This window comes from Melopsittacus undulatus, chromosome 1 (genome assembly GCF_012275295.1).
Source record: "Melopsittacus undulatus isolate bMelUnd1 chromosome 1, bMelUnd1.mat.Z, whole genome shotgun sequence".
Classification (NCBI taxonomy): Eukaryota; Metazoa; Chordata; class Aves; order Psittaciformes; family Psittaculidae; genus Melopsittacus; species Melopsittacus undulatus.
The window spans coordinates 79,964-98,039 of NC_047527.1; the positions used below are offsets into that span (position 1 = coordinate 79,964).

Consider the following 18,076-nt stretch of genomic DNA (forward strand, 5'->3'; position numbering starts at 1 on the left):
TTCTCCTGTTAAAGTTTGAACCCCATTACCCCTTGTCCTGTCACTACAGTCCCTAATGAATAGTCCCTCACCAGCATCCCTGTAGCCCCCCTTCAGGTACTGGAAGGCTGCTCTGAGGTCTCCACGCAGCCTTCTCTTCTCCAGGCTGAACAGCCCCAACTTTCTCAGCCTGTTTCCATACAGGAGGTGCTCCAGTCCCCTGATCATCCTTGTGGCCTCCTCTGGACTTGTTCCAACAGTTCCATGTCCTTTTTATGTTGAGGGCACCAGAACTGCACACAATGCTCCAAGTGAGGTCTCACGAGAGCAGAGCAGAGGGGCAGGATCACCTCCTTCGACCTGCTGGTCATGCTCCTTTTGGTGCAGCCCAGGATACGGTTGCTTTCTGGGCTGTAAGCACACACTGCAGCCAGCTCATGTTCATTTTCTCATCAACCAACACCCCCAAGTGCTTCTCCTTGGGCTGCTCTGAATCTCTTCTCTGCCCAACCTGTAGCTGTGCCTGGGATTGCTCTGACCCAGGTGTAGGACCTTGCACTTGGCATGGTTAAACTTCATGAGGTTGGCATCAGCCACCTCACAAGCGTGTCAAGGTCCCTCTGGATGGCATTCCTTCCCCCCAGCATATCAACCAAACCACACAGTCTCTGATGAAGAGTCCCAGGCTGAACAGCCCCAACTTTCTCAGCCTGTCTTCATACAGGAGCTGCTCCAGTCCCCTGATCATCCTCGTGGCCTCCTCTGGACTTGTTCCAACAGTTCCATGTCCTTTTTATGCTGAGGGCACTAGAACTGCACACAATGCTCCAAGTGAAGTCTCACGAGAGCAGAGCAGAGGGGCAGGATCACCGCCTTCGACCTGCTGGTCACACTGCTTTTGATGCAGCCCAGGACACAACTGCTTTCTGGGCTGTGAGCGCATACTGAACACAGCTTATGTTCAGTTTTTTGTTCACGAATACCCCAAGTCCTTCTCTCCAGTGCTGCTCTGAATCACTTCACTCAACTTGTACTTGTGCCTGGGATTGCCCTAACCCAGGTGTAAGACTCTGCACTTTGCTTTGTTAAACTTCATGAGGCTGGCATTGGCCACCTCTCAAGTGTGTCAAGGTCCCTCTGGATGGCATATTCCAATGGTTCTCTTACCAATGCTCTATTTGTAACAACACTGCCTCCCTACTCCTGCTTGAAGTTGCCATGGCATTGCACTTGAGCTCACTGGTTACTCTGAAACCTATTAGTTTTTGCAGTGGTTGTTGGAATACAGTCTCCTTTCTATAGGAGATGTATTATAGTGTAGTAACTAATTGTGATGCATCAGTTTATTAAGTGATCCAAGGTGGTCTGCACACCTGCCCTACCTTCAATTTTTATTGACTTTCCCAATAATCAAGTATCTAAAAGCTTTATCACAAGTGTTTTTACTTCATTGATCAAAATATTCAAGAGATAAAATATAACACTGAACTTTGGTCAAATCTGTTAAAAACAAGCCTATCCAATGGTGACATTTTGGAAACAAAACTTATTAATAAAGTGCCTGCTTTAATTTTGACCTGTCTGTTGCCTTGTGGATCTCACAACTGCTTTTTAAAAGATGAAGAGCACATGATAGGGGACTGTAAAATCATCTGATGTAATACTGCAAACCATTACCTTAGCACTGAAAACTGCAAGTCAGTGGGCACCTGGCTTGCATATTGCAACTCAGCACTTCACTGTCCCACTCAGCTCTGGACAGCTGGGTCAAAGGAAGATAAAAAGCCCTAAATAAATTTATCCAGTTCTGCAATGAGGAAAACCACTTCCTGACCCCTCCAGAGAAGTCCTACAATAAAGGACTTTATCACTGCTGTTTTATGTACAGATGAAAGAGCAGTGGCCACAATCAACATGCAGCGCAGTCTCACTCTGCAAAAGGCCTGACCAACAGAGGAAAACAGAGTGGAGTAGAGGGGAAAATGCAGACACAAAGGGCAAAAAAGGGCAACAAAGAGCCAAACAGTCTTCATTGTGAACACCCCAGGTGCTTGTACAGTCAGGCAATAATGTTGCTCCCATTCACCATACTTAAACATGTATTAGAAAGATTACCTTTTTAAAAATACAAATGGCTGAGTCAACAGTTTCTTAGCAAGCTACTTCAGTGTTCCTTTACCTCTATTGGAGTGAAAATGCACCTTATTTCAGAAAGTAATCTTTAACTTCAGATCTTAACTGTGTTCTGATGCCTCTGCACAACTGAAACATTTCCTAATACCAGGTCTTCGGTCTGTTCAAGAACAGTGTAAATCCCTTCTCAGCTTTCTCCACAGTAACTGAAACAGGCTTTCTGCTGGCAGGGCTTGTTTCCTAGCCCTGGACAATACCTGCCCCTTTTCCTTAGGAATTCTCTGGACTTTCCCTGGTAATTTAATTCCTCTTCACACCACTGAACCTAGATTTCTGAATATTGTTTTATATCTGAATGTATTGAAATACATTTCATCAGATTGTAGTTTAGATTTACCATTTTCTCAAACTTTATATTATCCTTGAACTTTACCAAACTACCTACTGGTGACAAAAACATTCCATTGACCTGCTGAGCAGCACTGAAGACAGACTCAGTAGCTGATAAGTCTGATAAAAATGGACATTATTAATACCTTCTCTTTAACAAATGATACAAATAAATTACTATTTCATTAACTACCTAATGCAAGACCTGTTTATTTAGTATAATGTAGTATTTAAATTACATTTCAGAAAGCATTTATTTAGATGACTAGGAGAAATCAAGGCTTATTATAATAAGTATTCTTAGACCTTCACCATCCAAAACTGTGTATTTACTTGAGACCCAGAGGGCATACAATCAGATCAGGTTTTTTCCTTTGTATAAATTACCCTGCACTGGCAGCATGTGGTTCCATTTGCATTATCCTGGCCATTAAGCTCACTTGGTCAGTTTTCTTCCAAAATTCCCTACAATTATCTCAGGATTTAACAATTTCAGTGTTTATTACCACTGACTTTCAGTGAACTTCACAAGAGATCTTATTAATGGTATTTTGAAAGCAACGCACTTTTATTCCCTGAAAGGATTTTGGCATATCCAGCATTAGGGTATGGATTTGTGATCAGATTACTGTAAACTAAACTAAGTTTGAACAAACATCATGATCCACAGTCCTCACCATACACATTCCTTGTCATGAATGAAGGGCAGTTCCTTCTTCAACAAAAGTGAACTGTGATACCTTGCATTTCCCAGAGAGTATTACAGATAAAGGTACATGCATAGAGACAGCTGCTATAAAATTGTTGCTCTGCAGTGACACACCTGAGTGTACAGTGTTTCTGTGTGCACCCACATCCTTCAGCTGAAGCTGTATTCAAAATAATGTATTCCAATCAACCTTCTTTGTGTAAATGATTGAGATGGCTTTTCCTCATGTAAATCCTGATGATTTAGGTTATAATCCTCCAGAGAAACTATAGATTTTTCCAATCCCATTGTGAAAATGCCACTCTGATTTTATGCATGTTAACTCATCACCATCCCAGATGGAGAACCTTAAGTTACTCAACTGTTTCTGTACACTGAAACTGCTCTGTGCCTCTGGTGATCCTCCAGAATATTCTCTTCTCTGAATCTGTTTCACTCTACTGTATTATTTTTTGAGTTGATGGGGCTGGAGCTGACAGATGGAAGTGAAATATGGTTTTATATAGACTGTTTACAATCTGTTCCTTTCCTAATATGCCATTTGACCACAAGGAGCAATGAACATCCTGCTGATTTATGGCACAGAGCTACTAAGTCTGTGTTTTTTTCTTTTAGTCCTGCTGTTGCTGAACTGCCCCAGTGACCACCAATTGACTTCCCTGAATTCCAAGAGGTTACAGGCAAACAGCCTTGCTGGTTTAACTGAATGTACAGTTACAGTAAAAGACGCTGATGATGAGTCAGAAACCCATTGTACTAGATGAAGTACCAGCAATTATTAAATTGATTCTTGCTTAGGAAGGTCTCTTAATTTAGTCCCCACTACACATAATAAACAGATGAAAGAGGAAAATAAGCCAAGAGGTACAAAGGCACAATCGTGAGATGTGCAAATTTCGCACTGTACTCACAATCAGTTGTGGAATTTGGTGGTCTGTAGGCATTGTACTACAGACAGCTTCTAAGAGGACATCTGAAAAACAACTTTTTGAGGGAGTTTCTAAACATAAGGAGAAGCATGGGAGAACTATCATGATGCCTAAAGGACAGGCAAAATAACTGGAATCAGACAGTCTGTTAAGGAACACACTTGCTCCATTGCACCATGAAGAGCGCATGGACCGAGATGAAACATTTGTAAATTCATTTTCTCAGGGATTCCAGGATAGTTTTAATTTATCATTTGACAAGTCACCACCCTGGTTCTCACCTCTGTACAAGCTGTGCAGTGTTTTGCATTTACTCTTCCTCTGATTTTGCACTCAGAATTGGTATTTCATGAAGTCAGGAAAAAAAAGCATTGATCCACAATGTCTTCTCCTCACACATTCTAGAAGGCTGTTCCCATTATTTACCATTTCATGCAGTTCTGGGCTATCCTAAGCAATCAATTCACAACACCAGCCACAATCAGAACCTTACTGTATTAGGTAGTGAGTGAACCAAGACTGGAAACTTTAGTTCCTTCCCAAGAAATTCTTTCTTTAAATCTAGTAGATTATACGGTGATGAGCACAGAAGGGTACATTGGAGGCTGTGGAAAGAAACAAGTATTCAGTACACTAGCTCTTTAGCATGCTAATATTGGATAGTTGCTGGGGTTTTTCAGGAGGAAGCTGAAGGAGAAAAAGAAGCTTGGCTTTGTAGCTGTTATAACTCCTCCCATGCTTGGGGGCAGTGGATAAAGGAGAGCACGAAGGAGCTTGTTGAAAACTTAACAAGTGGGAGATGAAGGCTTATATAATGGACTGATGAGAGGCAGGATTCAATCTCTCAGCAGCAAAGGTCTCCTCCACCCATCTGCTTGGGCTTTCCCAAAGACACTGGGTTGTTTGCTATGGTGCCAATGAAGCTCTGCACAGCCAAAAAAACATTAGCAGGGGAGAAATAGGAGGAGAGAAAGGAGCATGGAGCTAAATTACCATGAGCTTTTACTGAGGAAGGAGTCTCCAACAGAAATTTCCCTTGGCTTGGCCTGAGGCCTGTTTATGTTCACACTGGTGTAACTGGGAGTGACTATACTAGCTTTGATACTTATCACAAGCATTCCAGTTTTGTGATCCACAAAAGCTATCAGACCCTCTTAATATTGGGAAGGATAAGCAGCGGTGTGTTCACAGTCCACAACCATCTCTGCACAGAAAAACATTTAATCATAAGGAAATTTTTTATGCAGGCAGAGCATGGAAAAGTGACAGATTGAGATGTAAAAAAAATCTCCCTTTACCCCTGGATTAACACTAAGAGCAGAAACTGGAAAAAGTATAGACCTGTTGGCTTGTGCATCATTTGCTGCCTGCCCAGATGATGTTCCATTTCAATGGACTTCAACTGTTTGTTTTTCTAAGAAAATAGCACAAAATTCTAATTTCAGCTCTGCTGAGGGGCTGAGCAACACAAAACCTCAGAGTCAAATAAAATAAACCAAAAGGATCTGTATTTTTCTTGACTCTTTGTGCCAGGTGTGAATCAAGAACAATGGACTGTACTCAGTCTAAGCAAAAGGAAACTGGCTCAATGTTTCCTTTCTGTCTCATCTGCTACTGCCTGATGTCAGTCCCTGCTGATGTCTCAGCACCTCAGGCTGGCTCTATCTTCCTTCCTAATGCTGACTCCAGTGCTTGTTGTTACGTGTTTTGCCTGCACAGCAAGTTCCCAGCCTGCCTCTCTCAGATCATCACTTTGCTGGCTGGACCTGCTTCTCTGCTTCAAGACACTCCCAAAAGCTGGGGCCTCTGTAGGTCTATGCACTAGCAAAGGGAACTGCCTGTGAGGAAGCAAGGCTCTATCACTGGCTAGTGAGATAGGATCTCTACCTGACACCCCACGCTTATGTGCAAGTATAGGCACAATTTGTTGGGCTTAAATACCTTGTTGTTTCATCACCCTGGATATCAGCAAGAAGAAAAAGGCCACACAGACAGAATAATTTACTTTAACCTGCTGGATGGCGGAGTCACAAAATCCCTTTGTGCTATTAATGTCTGAAGAACTTCCAAACTCAGGTCAAGAAATTAATCAAAGCAATTTTGAGAGTCACAGAAGCAGCAAATGGTAAATCCAAGAGAAGAATGTAAAGCAGTTTCCAAATGGTGGTCCAAGAGGCACACTGGACCCATGCACCATGTTCAATGACAATACTTACGACTCTTATGAGGGGATGTGGAACATTTTCAGGTTTCCAAAATGTCTAGAACCCTCAAAGCTTAGAAATTATTACAGAAAGAAAGAAAGGCCTGATAACATAAAAAATATTCTATGAAAACAGGTTGCTAATATTCAGGAAGGGTCAGTTTTAGAAGAGGACAGTAATGCCCAAGATCAAACTACCTGAGCAGATGTTGTGACAATATGACATGGAAAATGTTGGTTTGCTCTCAATAAAATGCAGTAGGTAAAAGATTTGGGGAGGGACCTGTTTCCTGCAATGTGGTTCAAGATGAGGTTTAAGGACAGGGTTTTTTAATTCTGCATTGTGTGATAGAGGGACAGCTAGTGCCTTCTAATCCTGCTGCAGCAGACTGAATAACTTGTACTAACAGTGACAGATATGCTCATCCTTTCCAGAACCTACTCCTACATGTACTAGCTGTCTTTACTAAGAATTGCACTTCTACTGAGAAAGGATCTCTCATTTTAAGGCCTCTCACTTGCCAGTCTCACAGTGACGTGCCTGTAGCTCTTCAAGTTTTCAAGTGCACCCCAGAATTTCCTGGTTTAGCCATACCACATTACCATGGGAATTTTACAAGAGCTGCAGCAAAGGATGCTGGATACCTTCCTACTAACTGCTCTTCTCAACAAGCAAGGCTCAGGTATGTTCCACAGAACCACATGGTGAAACATGGCTAATAGTCTGAACTAAACCATTTCTCACCCACAACTGTGCCTGCTGAATCCTCACAGCAATTATTTTCCCTCTTTCTTTTTCCTTTCTGTATTTTCTGTTTAAGTGGCTCTGTGCTCTCATTCTCAAGGTTCTCTCAGCTTCAGGCTGTAGGCTCCAAGCCTAGGTTACTGTTTAAATTTCTGTTTGGAAGACCAAAATAAGGGATTTGTTATTCCTGCTACAATGTCACATACATAATTCCCAGGCCTTTTGTTTTGGTCATCTGACTAGTCTGTACTGATCACCCTGTGTTAAAGCATCTGAGTGAATGTGATCCCATTCTTTACTCTAGGTGGTCTTACATGGATCTCAGTCATAATTTTAAAAAATCCTGTATGTCTACCCTCTGTAGTCTGCGTTTTACTTCATCTGAAGTTATGATCATCACATGAGAAACTGCTTCAATTAATTTAACCAATTCACCCATTGAGCTTCCAGATATTACAACTTTACCTCCATTATTACATATATGTGTCATTTAAACCTATGAACTGGCAAAATAAACTCTATGTCTAAGGTGAGTAGTACACGTCCTGAATGCTACAGCATATGGCATGGTAGAGTTGGGAGCCTGGTCAGCACCTCAGAACACCTACTGGACTTCCACCCACCTCTGCTAGGGATCCCACAAAATACTCTTTGGAGAATCAGAGATTCAGCCAGATGTTCCGGGTGGCCAGGGGATCTTCTCACAGGCAGGAGGAAGGGAAAAGTAGCAGAAAAAAATTACATGTAATTTCCCTTGTGAAGTGGTTACTGAGGCAGCACCTGAGCATGTCTATCTTAGCTGTCCTATGCACTAAAGGGTCCAGAGCAGCATGTGTGAACCCAACCTGCAAAGAGTCACTAGGGCAAACCTGATGTTTACATCTACTGAAAAGTGAAATGCAATACTGCATGCAAAAGAGGCCTCTTACAGAGAGCAGATTACCTGAAGAAAGAGAAGCACAGAATCGTTTAGGTTTGAAAAGACCATTAAGATCATTGAGTCCAACCATTAATTTACCACTGCCACAAGCACCATGTTTGTGACATCAACACTTACGCCAACTCAGTCCCTTTCCTTGGGTTATTATTTATTAGGTAGCAGGTATACAGAAGTCTGAAAGAAAAGAACTTCAAGAAAAGGTCCAACAGTGTAAGGTATAACTTGGAGAAGGAGAACTACATGCTGCCTTGACCTTTACTTTCCCTCACATCCTGATTTTAGAAAAGCACTCCTGAAACTCCTCTTCCTCATTAGGGCTACAAAAATCCAGTGAATGGGTTCCACTAAGCAGTCCAAAAGCGTTCTATTTAACCATAAAATACAAAGAAGTCCAATCCTGGAAGGCTTGGAGGACACTTTCAGTTGCTTGGAAAGCTTGTGATTGCCTTACAAATGATGTACAGGACAAAGGTGTCTGTTCTCAGCCATGATTCTGCTCTGGCACAACCATACCAGGCTGTGGGATGTGGCATTTTCACTTTTTCCTTTGACATTCAATTTTCCCTACAACCGCATAAGGAGTGTAACTTTGTTTCCCTCAGAACACTACTATTTCCACTGCCAGGTGACAGCAAATAAAACTCTTAGTCCCTCAAATACAGCTCTTAAGCCCCTCACATAAAAGGGAGTTAGGCCAAAACTGAAAACAACCTTTCTCCCCAGCTGCAGCCCTGCTGTGGTTTTGCAACAGAATGAAGGCGTGCTGTCCTCGCCGCCTGCTCGCCTCCTCCTCTAGTGAAAACATGCGCTATGGCAGGCTGCGGAAAGGCATCACAGGCTGCCAGGGCTCGGCACTGCTCTGGGCCGGGGCTAGTGTGTGCTTGAGAGCTGTCTTCATCACAGCTGAAGTTACTGAAACTCATGAAGTAGATGTTTTCAGAAGGATGCTATAGGCACTTCTGTCCCTTTACAAGGGCCTCCTCCCCTCTAACTGTTCTAGAAGATAGAGAACTTCAGTGAACCTGGGTCCTCAGGCCAGGCACAAGCCGTAATTGACCTCTATTGACCTTATTCAATTCAGGAACACCAGACCTTCCCCTTCCTCCATGCTCACACACAAACCCTGTCAGACAAGCTCACATCTGCAGAAAAAAGAGAATACGCACGTGTGCCTGTGCACGCATGTGTCCACACGCGTCTGTCTGTGCGTCTGCATGTACGTGCATGGATGCCTGTGTCGCTGCTTGCAGGCCATGTCAGCAGCAGCTACACACCCATGAGTGTGGAGTGCGGGCACGGCAAGGAAAGGTGCAGTGGGCCTCAGGAGCTGTTTCTTGGCTCTTTGCCTACTGCAGACCATGGCCCTTCCAGCACCACCACCACTGAAGTCCTCTTTGTCCCAGTCTCTTGTCTACATATCCCTACCATGTTTCTGATCAGAAAAGGCCAGATCAGGCTCTGTCGTAGGAAGCTGAGCCAAGCGGTAAGATCTCTTCCCGCAGACAGGAATAAGTTCTGAAAGAGCCAACCCTTTGGGCTTCCCCAAAGGAGATGGGACAAAAGTCTGGCGAAGGTTCACTAAGCAGGTTTGATCACGCTGCCCGAAGATTGGCAGGTTTCTTCCCCCACCATCCACACCGCCTGCATTCTGTTCCCCTTTTCCCCTTGTCCGTCGTGCCTCATGGGACTCCCTTTTGTCCCATGACAGCCACAGCGTGGCTGAGAGCTCCTGCTCCAGCATGGTGCCTTCCTGCTTTGAGGCAGCCATCTCCTGCCCACGACTGCCTGAAGAAGTCCCTGCCCCAGATCCCGAGCGCCCAGCCCTGCGCAGAGAAGCAAGGACAGGACCTCCCAGCCCTTGCCCACCGATTCAAGTGGCCATTGGGGTACCCCAGGAGGTGCCTACACTTCTCCTACCTTCCCAGGTGAGCCAGGGCAGGTGGTGGGTCGTGCTCTCCGGCTCTCCGCTCCCCTGGATGTGCCTGCAGCCTGATTCACTGGCACCTCCAAGCCTGCGAGAACCAAGCTCCACCCAGGGCAGAGGGTGAGTAAGAGCGAGAGAAAGGCAAACTCCGGAGAGTTCTTCCCTCCCCAGGATTGCAGGGGAGCCAGAGATAAGGGCTGCACATTCCTGAGCCGCAGGCGGCCTCTCCCTTCCCGTCTGCCCTGAGCCTGTCAGACCAGCTCGGGCCTGGCTGCGGAGCAGGCCTGGGAGCAGGCTCAGAGCTGGCAGCCGGGCAGGGGCCCTGGCCAGCGGTGCCAGGCTCGGCCCGGCACGCTCAATCCAGCAGGACCCAGGGAAGAAGGGTTCGGGCTCATCAGGGACTTCCATTCCCCGGGGTCCCTTCTAGGGGGACAGTAGTGTGCTGCAGCTCCTGGGCAATGGTACCACTGCAGGGCACTGTGCCTTCCTCCTCCACAGCAGCAGCTTCCACCCGTGTGCCCCGAGCTCCTCGGGGTGTCATGCCAAGGGTGTCCGAAGCCAACCCGTGACCCCCCGGGCATCGGCGGCCGTACCGGTACCCCCACCTCCCCGCTCCCCTCGCTCCCCGGCTGGCGGAGCAGCCCCTCCTGGAGCCGGAGTCACTGCGGGCGCAGGCGGAGAAGGGTTAAGCGAGACTCCCGCAGCCCCGGGCGTGGCAGAGCTGTTATTCACCTTTCATGTTCTATCTTACTGAGCCTGGCAACGCCGCGGCTGCTGAGTGCCGGGCGGTGCCCGGGCGGCGGCGGTGACTCAGGCCGGGCAGCCCGGTTCTGACGGGCCCGGGCACCGCGGCGGGCGGGGCGGGCGCCCTGCTGCAGGTGCGGGAGGGGAGCGGGTCACAGCGGTCTGCGGGGCTGTGTCCGTTCTGCTTCCAGTGCTCCCTCCGTCCGACCCCGCAGCGCTCCCCGCAGAGCTGCGGCCAGAACCCGGCCTCCGAGGCTGGAGGGGAGAGGGGCCGCAGCGGTCTGCGGGGCTGTGTCCGTTCTGCTTCCAGTGCTCCTTCCGTCCGAGCCCGCAGCGCTCACCGCAGAGCTGCGGCCAGAACCCGGCCTCGGGCGGCCGGAGGGGAGCGGGTCACAGCGGTCTGCGGGGCTGTGTCCGTTCTGCTTCCAGTGCTCCCTCCGTCCGACCCCGCAGCGCTCCCCGCAGAGCTGCGGCCAGAACCCGGCCTCGGGCGGCCGGAGGGGTGCGGGTCACAGCGGTCTGCGGGGGCTGTGTCCGTTCTGCTTCCAGGGCTCCCTCCGTCCGAGCTCGCAGCGCTCCCCGCAGAGCTGCGGCCAGAACCCGGCCTCGGGCGGCCGGAGGGGAGCAGGGTCCCCGCGGTCTGCGGGGGCTGTGTCCGTTCTGCTTCCAGTGCTCCCTCCGTCCGAGCTCGCAGCGCTCCCCGCAGAGCTGCGGCCAGAACCCGGCCTCGGGCGGCCGGAGGGGTGCGGGTCACAGCGGTCTGCGGGGGCTGTGTCCGTTCTGCTTCCAGCGCTCCCCGCAGAGCTGCGGCCAGAACCCGGCCTCCGAGGCTGGAGGGGTGCGGGTCACAGCGGTCTGCAGGGGCTGTGTCCGTTCTGCTTCCAGTGCTCCCTCCGTCCGAGCTCGCAGCGCTCCCCGCAGAGCTGCGGCCAGAACCCGGCCTCGGGCGGCCGGAGGGGTGCGGGTCACAGCGGTCTGCAGGGGCTGTGTCCGTTCTGCTTCCAGGGCTCCCTCCGTCCGAGCTCGCAGCGCTCCCCGCAGAGCTGCGGCCAGAACCCGGCCTCGGGCGGCCGGAGGGGAGCAGGGTCCCCGCGGTCTGCGGGGGCTGTGTCCGTTCTGCTTCCAGGGCTCCCTCCGTCCGAGCTCGCAGCGCTCCCCGAGGGCAGGCGGCAGAGCTGCGGCCAGAACCCGGCCTCGAGCGGCCGGAGGGGAGCGCTGTCACTGGGCGCTCAGGTGCAATTGGGGCCTGCCTGCACATCCCGCGCTGTGCGCTGCTGCGGTAACGTTATAGAAGGTAATGGTGAGGGGCCATAATGAGAGGAGGTGTCCTCGGGGTTTGTAAGTGTGATGATACAGGCTTCAGTTACTGTCTGTGGGCTGTTTCTCCTATAGGAATTTGCTCACTTAGTGCGAAGGATGGAGAGTGCCTGATGAGGAGGGAGCCAGTCAATATTGCTTTAATCATCGTCTGCTGTGTTGCCCTGGGCTTTATTCACCACATGCCACTTAGACACCACGTTGAATGGAGTTGTTAACTTCCACATAGGTGTCGCTATGCTGTTCATCAGTATCCTACTGGAATGCTTCAACAAACAGCAATTAACTTCTTGGTACTCAATTGGGCTGTGATGGTGTGATTATCCCTGTTTTGGAGGAAAGGAACTGGAGCAGGAATATTGCATTTAAAATGCTCTGCTTGCGGTGAGTAGTTCAAGATTTCAGGTCTCACACCTTTTAGGGTCCCTAGCAGCGGAGGAAAGAAGGAATGCAGGGTGGATGGACATCACCACATGTAGGACAATGCCCTGTAATTCCTTAAATTTTCAGTGATTTCAGCCTCAAGTAACTGCTTTCCAGTAGCATATTATTGTGACTAATTTATCTTCCTCTCAAGTATAATTTTGTATGTCCCAGAATATTTTTCTTTGATAAGGCTTTTTTGTTCAGTTCTTGATTTTAATGCACAGGTTGCTCTCTGTGTTGGAAAAGGCAAGATCAAAGACGTGTGTTTTGAAGTACAAGTAAGTGTAAGCAAATTTACACTCTGATAGACAAAGTTCCATAGTGCTGTTGGGATGATTATGACAGTCTCTCACAATCTAGACCCTCATGATTTTTGCATATTCTATGTGCACACAGTTTAGAATTTGGGTGTTTATCCAGACAGAAGCCAGTGCAAAGGATACTTGGTCAGTTTGATGTTCTTGTGGTTAACACACTGCTGAGGAACTATTTTACAGTATTCTGTAAAGTTAATAAAAGTGAATCATAAAGTTAATAAAAAGTGAATCAGGCTGTAAAGTAAGCATACTTTACAGTATTTCTGTAAAGTCTGATTGGTTAATCCAAGTCATCATCCAGTGGAATAGGATTGAATCCTCGAGGAGAAAGTTATTCATTGTTGCTGCTATGTGAGAGTATAACTTAAGAAAGAAGTAATAGAATAAAGTCAGAATAATTTTGGTTGGAAGAATCTCTTGAGAGTCGTCTGATCCAATACCTTTACTCCATGCAGAATTCATTAAACCAAGTTGCTCAGTGCTTTGCTTGTTTGTTTTTTTTAGTATATCCAGAGATCCCACGGTCCCTGTGGTTCCTATTCCTGTGCTTGACACCTTCACCAAAGTGGGGTTTGGTTGGGGTTTTTTTTGGGGCGGGTGTTGTGGTTTTGGTTTTTGCTGTTTGGTTTGTTTTTTTTCCCCTAATATTTAATGGGAGTTTTCTTTAAAGCCACTTATGTCTAGGAGTTTGGTAATATGTCTAAACTATACATTGACTGCTCCAGTTGTATGAACCTTCAGCAAAAGAAGAGTATATGTAAAAGAAAGCTTTCCAAAATACTTTCATTTACCTAACATTATATCCAATCTCTTGCTCAGGTCCTCCTTTGTTTTTCATCCACAAGCTGATCTGAACCTTCTGTGCTGGCTTGATAATGTGGGCAGGTTGTGGCAAAAGACAAGTAGGGCTCTGTGTGTCACTTGCATCCTGCTTGTCTTTTGAGTCTGTGGCATCTGACCATTTACCACTAGTCCAAAGACTGACATTGTAAGTAAAGGTCTCTTGTAGAGACGCAGGTGATTCCTTCCCTGACTGGTTACCAGCAGTTCAGTCATAAATGGCACTACAGTTCTAGTGCAGCATCTCCAAGAAGTGAAGAAAGATGCTCCTTGCAGAGAGTAGCACAGTCTAGGATATGCTTCCTGAATTACTCTGCTGCTGCCAATGCTGGAAAAGCAGCTTGAGCAGCTTTGCCTTAAAGAAATGCCAAGGTCCATTCCTATTCAGCTCATCAGTCTGACTAGTTACATTCATCTTTTAATTTGTCAGAATTTCTTCCTTTTATAAGTGAGCAGCTTGGATACAGGCCTGTTTTATTTATTCTTCCAATTAATTTAAACGGAAACATTCAAATGGAAGTTTGTGTGTTGGGTTGGTTTTATGGTCAGAGTTACAATAAAATCTTCCTTAGCAAACCAAAAATTTAAAGTGCACATCTTTCTGCTGGTTCTGGGATTATTCTGTGGGAGGTTGTTGGTTATCACCTGTGAGGCTGCTGAGGCCCAGCTATTGTAGCTATCTTCTTGTTTTCTAGTCTGTGTCTGGGAAGTTAAGGGTTTTCATAAAGCATTATTCATCTTTTAATACCTGCTGATACTGTTATATGGATATAAACCTTCTGATGCTATTACTGGTAGACTTTTTTTCTCAAATTTGCATGCACCTGAACAGATCACTTTAATTTCTTTACATTATGTGCTTGCACATACAGTTCCTGCCTTATGATCTTTACCTTCATTTCCTTCTTTCTTACACAGAAAATATCTTTCAAATTCATATTCCAGTTATGATATTTTTTTTTCACTCTTACAATGCAGAGTTTTGTGCTTAAAGCTTGGCCTTAGACTATTTCTTGTGGTTCTTGGGTCTCCTGGATGACTGAACAGATAACTTCACACTGGAGTTTGGGATACATGGGCAAGAATCTGGCTTTAGAGTGCTTGAAAGCAGCCAGGAATGCTTTAGGCCTGCAGTACAGCTGCTGCATGGATTTATTTTGTTTTATTCAGCCGCTGTGTCTTCAGTTCTTCTCCTTTGTATTGATCTGCTCTAGGATGCTAGAAGATGGAGATGCATAGATAGGAAGGAAGAAACTCTGTGAAAACACATTCATGGCTGAGGCAGATCTATCGAGGTAATGATTCATCAGTTCCTTAGCTGCTTTCCCTGTGGACAGAACAATTTTTCACACTAGTGAGTGCAGAATTTTATTTGATTATTTAAATCTTTGAGATAACGTATCTTTCCTGGCATCAGTAAACTGCAGTGGATGTTTTTTGAGGCCCAAAAAAGTGAGCAGGTTTCTGGTAGTGTCTTGGTTATGATACAGATATCGAAGGCAGAATTTATCAGAATGAATATTGGTGACTGCTGCATAGGTGTCTACATTAGGGCAGGTCATCCCATGCTCATTTCGTAGTCTTTGGAGGGCTTGTTAATATGTCCATGGATGCAGTTCAGACCTTCAAAACCAGAAAGGTGAACAGCAGCTAAATCCAAACAACTACAGATAGCATTCCTAGTCTGAAAATCTGATTCAGAATGAGTTGCACGAAACATGGCTGTAAGGAAAGGAGTTTCACAGAATCACAGAATCCCAAGGGTTGGAAAGGACCTCGAAAGATCATCTAGTCCAACCCCCCCGCAAGAGCTGGGTAACCTAGAGTACATCACACAGGGACTTGTCCAGGCAGGCCTTGAATATCTCCAGCGTAGGAGACTCGTTTGGGGCTTTTCCCTGTATGACACTGAAATATGAATTGTTGAACCCTCCCCTCCCCCCCCCCCCAAAAGTTAAATTTAGACTATTTCACAAAAAAAAAATCCACAAGGCTTCAATGTGTGGTTTCCTTCTGATTATTCCTTAAATAATATCAATTTGTAATAGAATCTAAAATAATCTGTAAAGGAACTTAAAATCCATGTGAACTTTGGTCTAGGTTCTATCAGCAAGCAAGGTCTTGTTTTAATTATTAATCTTGGATATTTGTTACTTGAGGAAAATCCCACTGTAATGGCTTTTGCCTTCATAGAGTTTATGGTCAAAACAAACTCCATCACTGTTCTGTTTCAGCCTCCTGTGTTTAATCTAGTTCATTTTGCATTGAGTCTGATAAGTATTTGACTAAGGTATTTCTCAGTAATATAACTAAAATAAAAACATTACCCTTCCATCTTATCTTTAGTTTATTACATAAAGTGAACATTTTAAAATCTCTCATTTTCTGGTTCTCCCTATCCTTTAACCTGCATTTGTGGGCCACCTTTGCTCCATCTTTTCAAAACGGATTTAAAAGTTTGATTATCAAACTGGACACTTTTATTCTAGGTTCACTATGTATATACAAACACATCACTAAAATTACAGTGCTATTTCAAGGTCTGTGAACATTATTTGAGTAGATCTGACATCTCCTTAGGCAGTTTCTGCTTCACTCCTGAGTAAAAATTACCTAGAATGGCTAATTTCAAGAAGGGTATTCCTAATGGTCTAAAGAGGCCTTCACCATCACACTCTAACATGATGGTCTTACGTGCATCTTTCTAGTCTGTCATTAGTTACAAAGTTTTGCTGCTTTTTTGTATTCTGAAGGTTGGTTGTTTTCTATATTACTTCCAAGATAATACTGTTTTTAAGGAATCCTCAGCCTTTGCATCCATTTGTAGTTTTTGTTTGATTTTTTAACTAATTGTAATGCATGTATGCATTGTTATACTGGTTTAGTTTAGTAATGCAGCTAGCTAATTACTGTTTGTAACCAGTGTCTTCACCAGGGCTCTTTTGTGCTGCCTTCAAACAGAGACAGTAGTAAAGAGACATCTGCTGCCCCAGATTGCTTATAATCTGTGTTAATGAAATGATGCCACAGGGGGAGTGTGAAAGAGTGTGAACGGAGTGAACTTGATTTCAGATTGTAGCAGTTGCTACAGCTGTTAGATTTCAGCACTCTGAGCAGCAAATGAGGCCAAGAATGTCATAGAAAAGGTGAGCAGGCCCCTCATCCTGCTCACACCAGTACAAGAGATTTTGCTACTTGTATCCTAGAGAATTTTGTCTGGATCTGTATTGCAACTTGGTGATACAGTGAGCTGAACCTAACACAGCACAAATGTGTGTGATCAGTAATGGTATATTGGGTATTGGTTGTGGTGTATATTGGGTTTACGTGGCAAGGTTCTGGTAGCTGGGAGGCTGCAGAGTTGGCTTCTGTAGGAAGGCACCAGGAGCTTCCCCATGTCAGATGGAGCCAGTTCTAGATGGCTGGTGAGGGACCCACCACTGGCCAAAGCCCAACAGTGTTGCTGGGAGCACCTCTGCAATAAGAAATGTAAGAAGGGGTAAAAGCTGCTGTGCAGCTGCAGGGAAAGCTTTGCTGCATTGCTCTCCTAAGGAAGCAAAGCAGTACACAAAGTTGTTGATCGAAGTTGTTAATCAGGTATGTGCTGGAATATTTCTGTGAACTCCATTTTTGGCAGTACCCTGACCAGAAGTACTGTCAGGGATCCAACCAGCATTTAGGAGGGCATTGCATAACACAGATTTGTGAAGTGCCACAAAATTGACACTTGGATCTTAACAGTTTATGCCTACTTGCAAAGTGACTGGTTTTTTGCCTTTTGCTTAGGGACATTCAGGGTTCTGATCTGTTATAAGATGATGGTGAATTCTCTTTTCGACTAAAGACCTGTGACTAATCTTGTTTGCCACTTCTGGGTTTGATCTGTTCCAGGCACTTTGTTTATTAGATGATCTGGGTTAAGTGCAGCTTCGCTTTCTCCCTTCTATCTATCTAGCCTGAAGCTGTTTAATAGATCTACCTGATTTTATTCCAAGTCAATATCAAGAAGCTGCAGGTACCAACTGGCACTCAGCACTGAGCTTTTTGATGCAGTGGACAGTGCTGTGTCTCCAGTCTGTGATTGCTCAACTGTGCCTTGCTGATAGATAATGAGCTTAACTGTTCCATTCCCTTCCCAAGTGTGATTGTGGAGAAATCCAACATTATTACAATGAGCAGCACCAACATCTGAATGGAATTACAGGAGTGGGACCATTAATGTAGTGTACAGTTTCACTATTATGTTTGTTTTGTGGTTTTGTTTGGTTTTGGTTTTTTTGTTTGTATGCTATGTTTGTTTGTAAGGCCGTTTTTTATGAAACGGCCTTAAATTAATGGGCCAGATGGGGAATAAAAGAGGAAGAATCACTATTGTCAAGATCTTTTGTATAGTAGCACTTTTTGGGTACCAGCACGTGGGGTTTGTGTGTGTGCGTGTTTGTAGTGGTTTTGTTGCTGCTGTTCGCTCCTTTCTCACCAG

General features: G+C 45.5%; 1 protein-coding gene and 1 long non-coding RNA gene across 2 annotated transcripts in view; one reads left to right on the forward strand and one right to left on the reverse strand.

Moving 5' to 3' along the window:
- Positions 1 to 10,091, reverse strand: part of FAM83H (family with sequence similarity 83 member H) — a 28,255-nt gene extending 18,164 nt beyond the window's left edge. The window contains exon 1 of the mRNA XM_005140314.3: positions 9,946 to 10,091. The gene's annotated coding sequence lies outside the window, so the exon portion shown is untranslated. The remainder of the gene's footprint in view (positions 1 to 9,945) is intronic.
- Positions 10,092 to 11,793: 1,702 nt separating this feature from the next.
- LOC117436559 (uncharacterized) lies at positions 11,794 to 14,354 on the forward strand. The gene is made up of 3 exons (XR_004549898.1): positions 11,794 to 12,397; positions 12,664 to 12,717; positions 13,576 to 14,354. It is a non-coding gene; the product is annotated as an uncharacterized lncRNA (long non-coding RNA).
- The last annotated feature ends 3,722 nt before the right edge of the window (positions 14,355 to 18,076 follow it).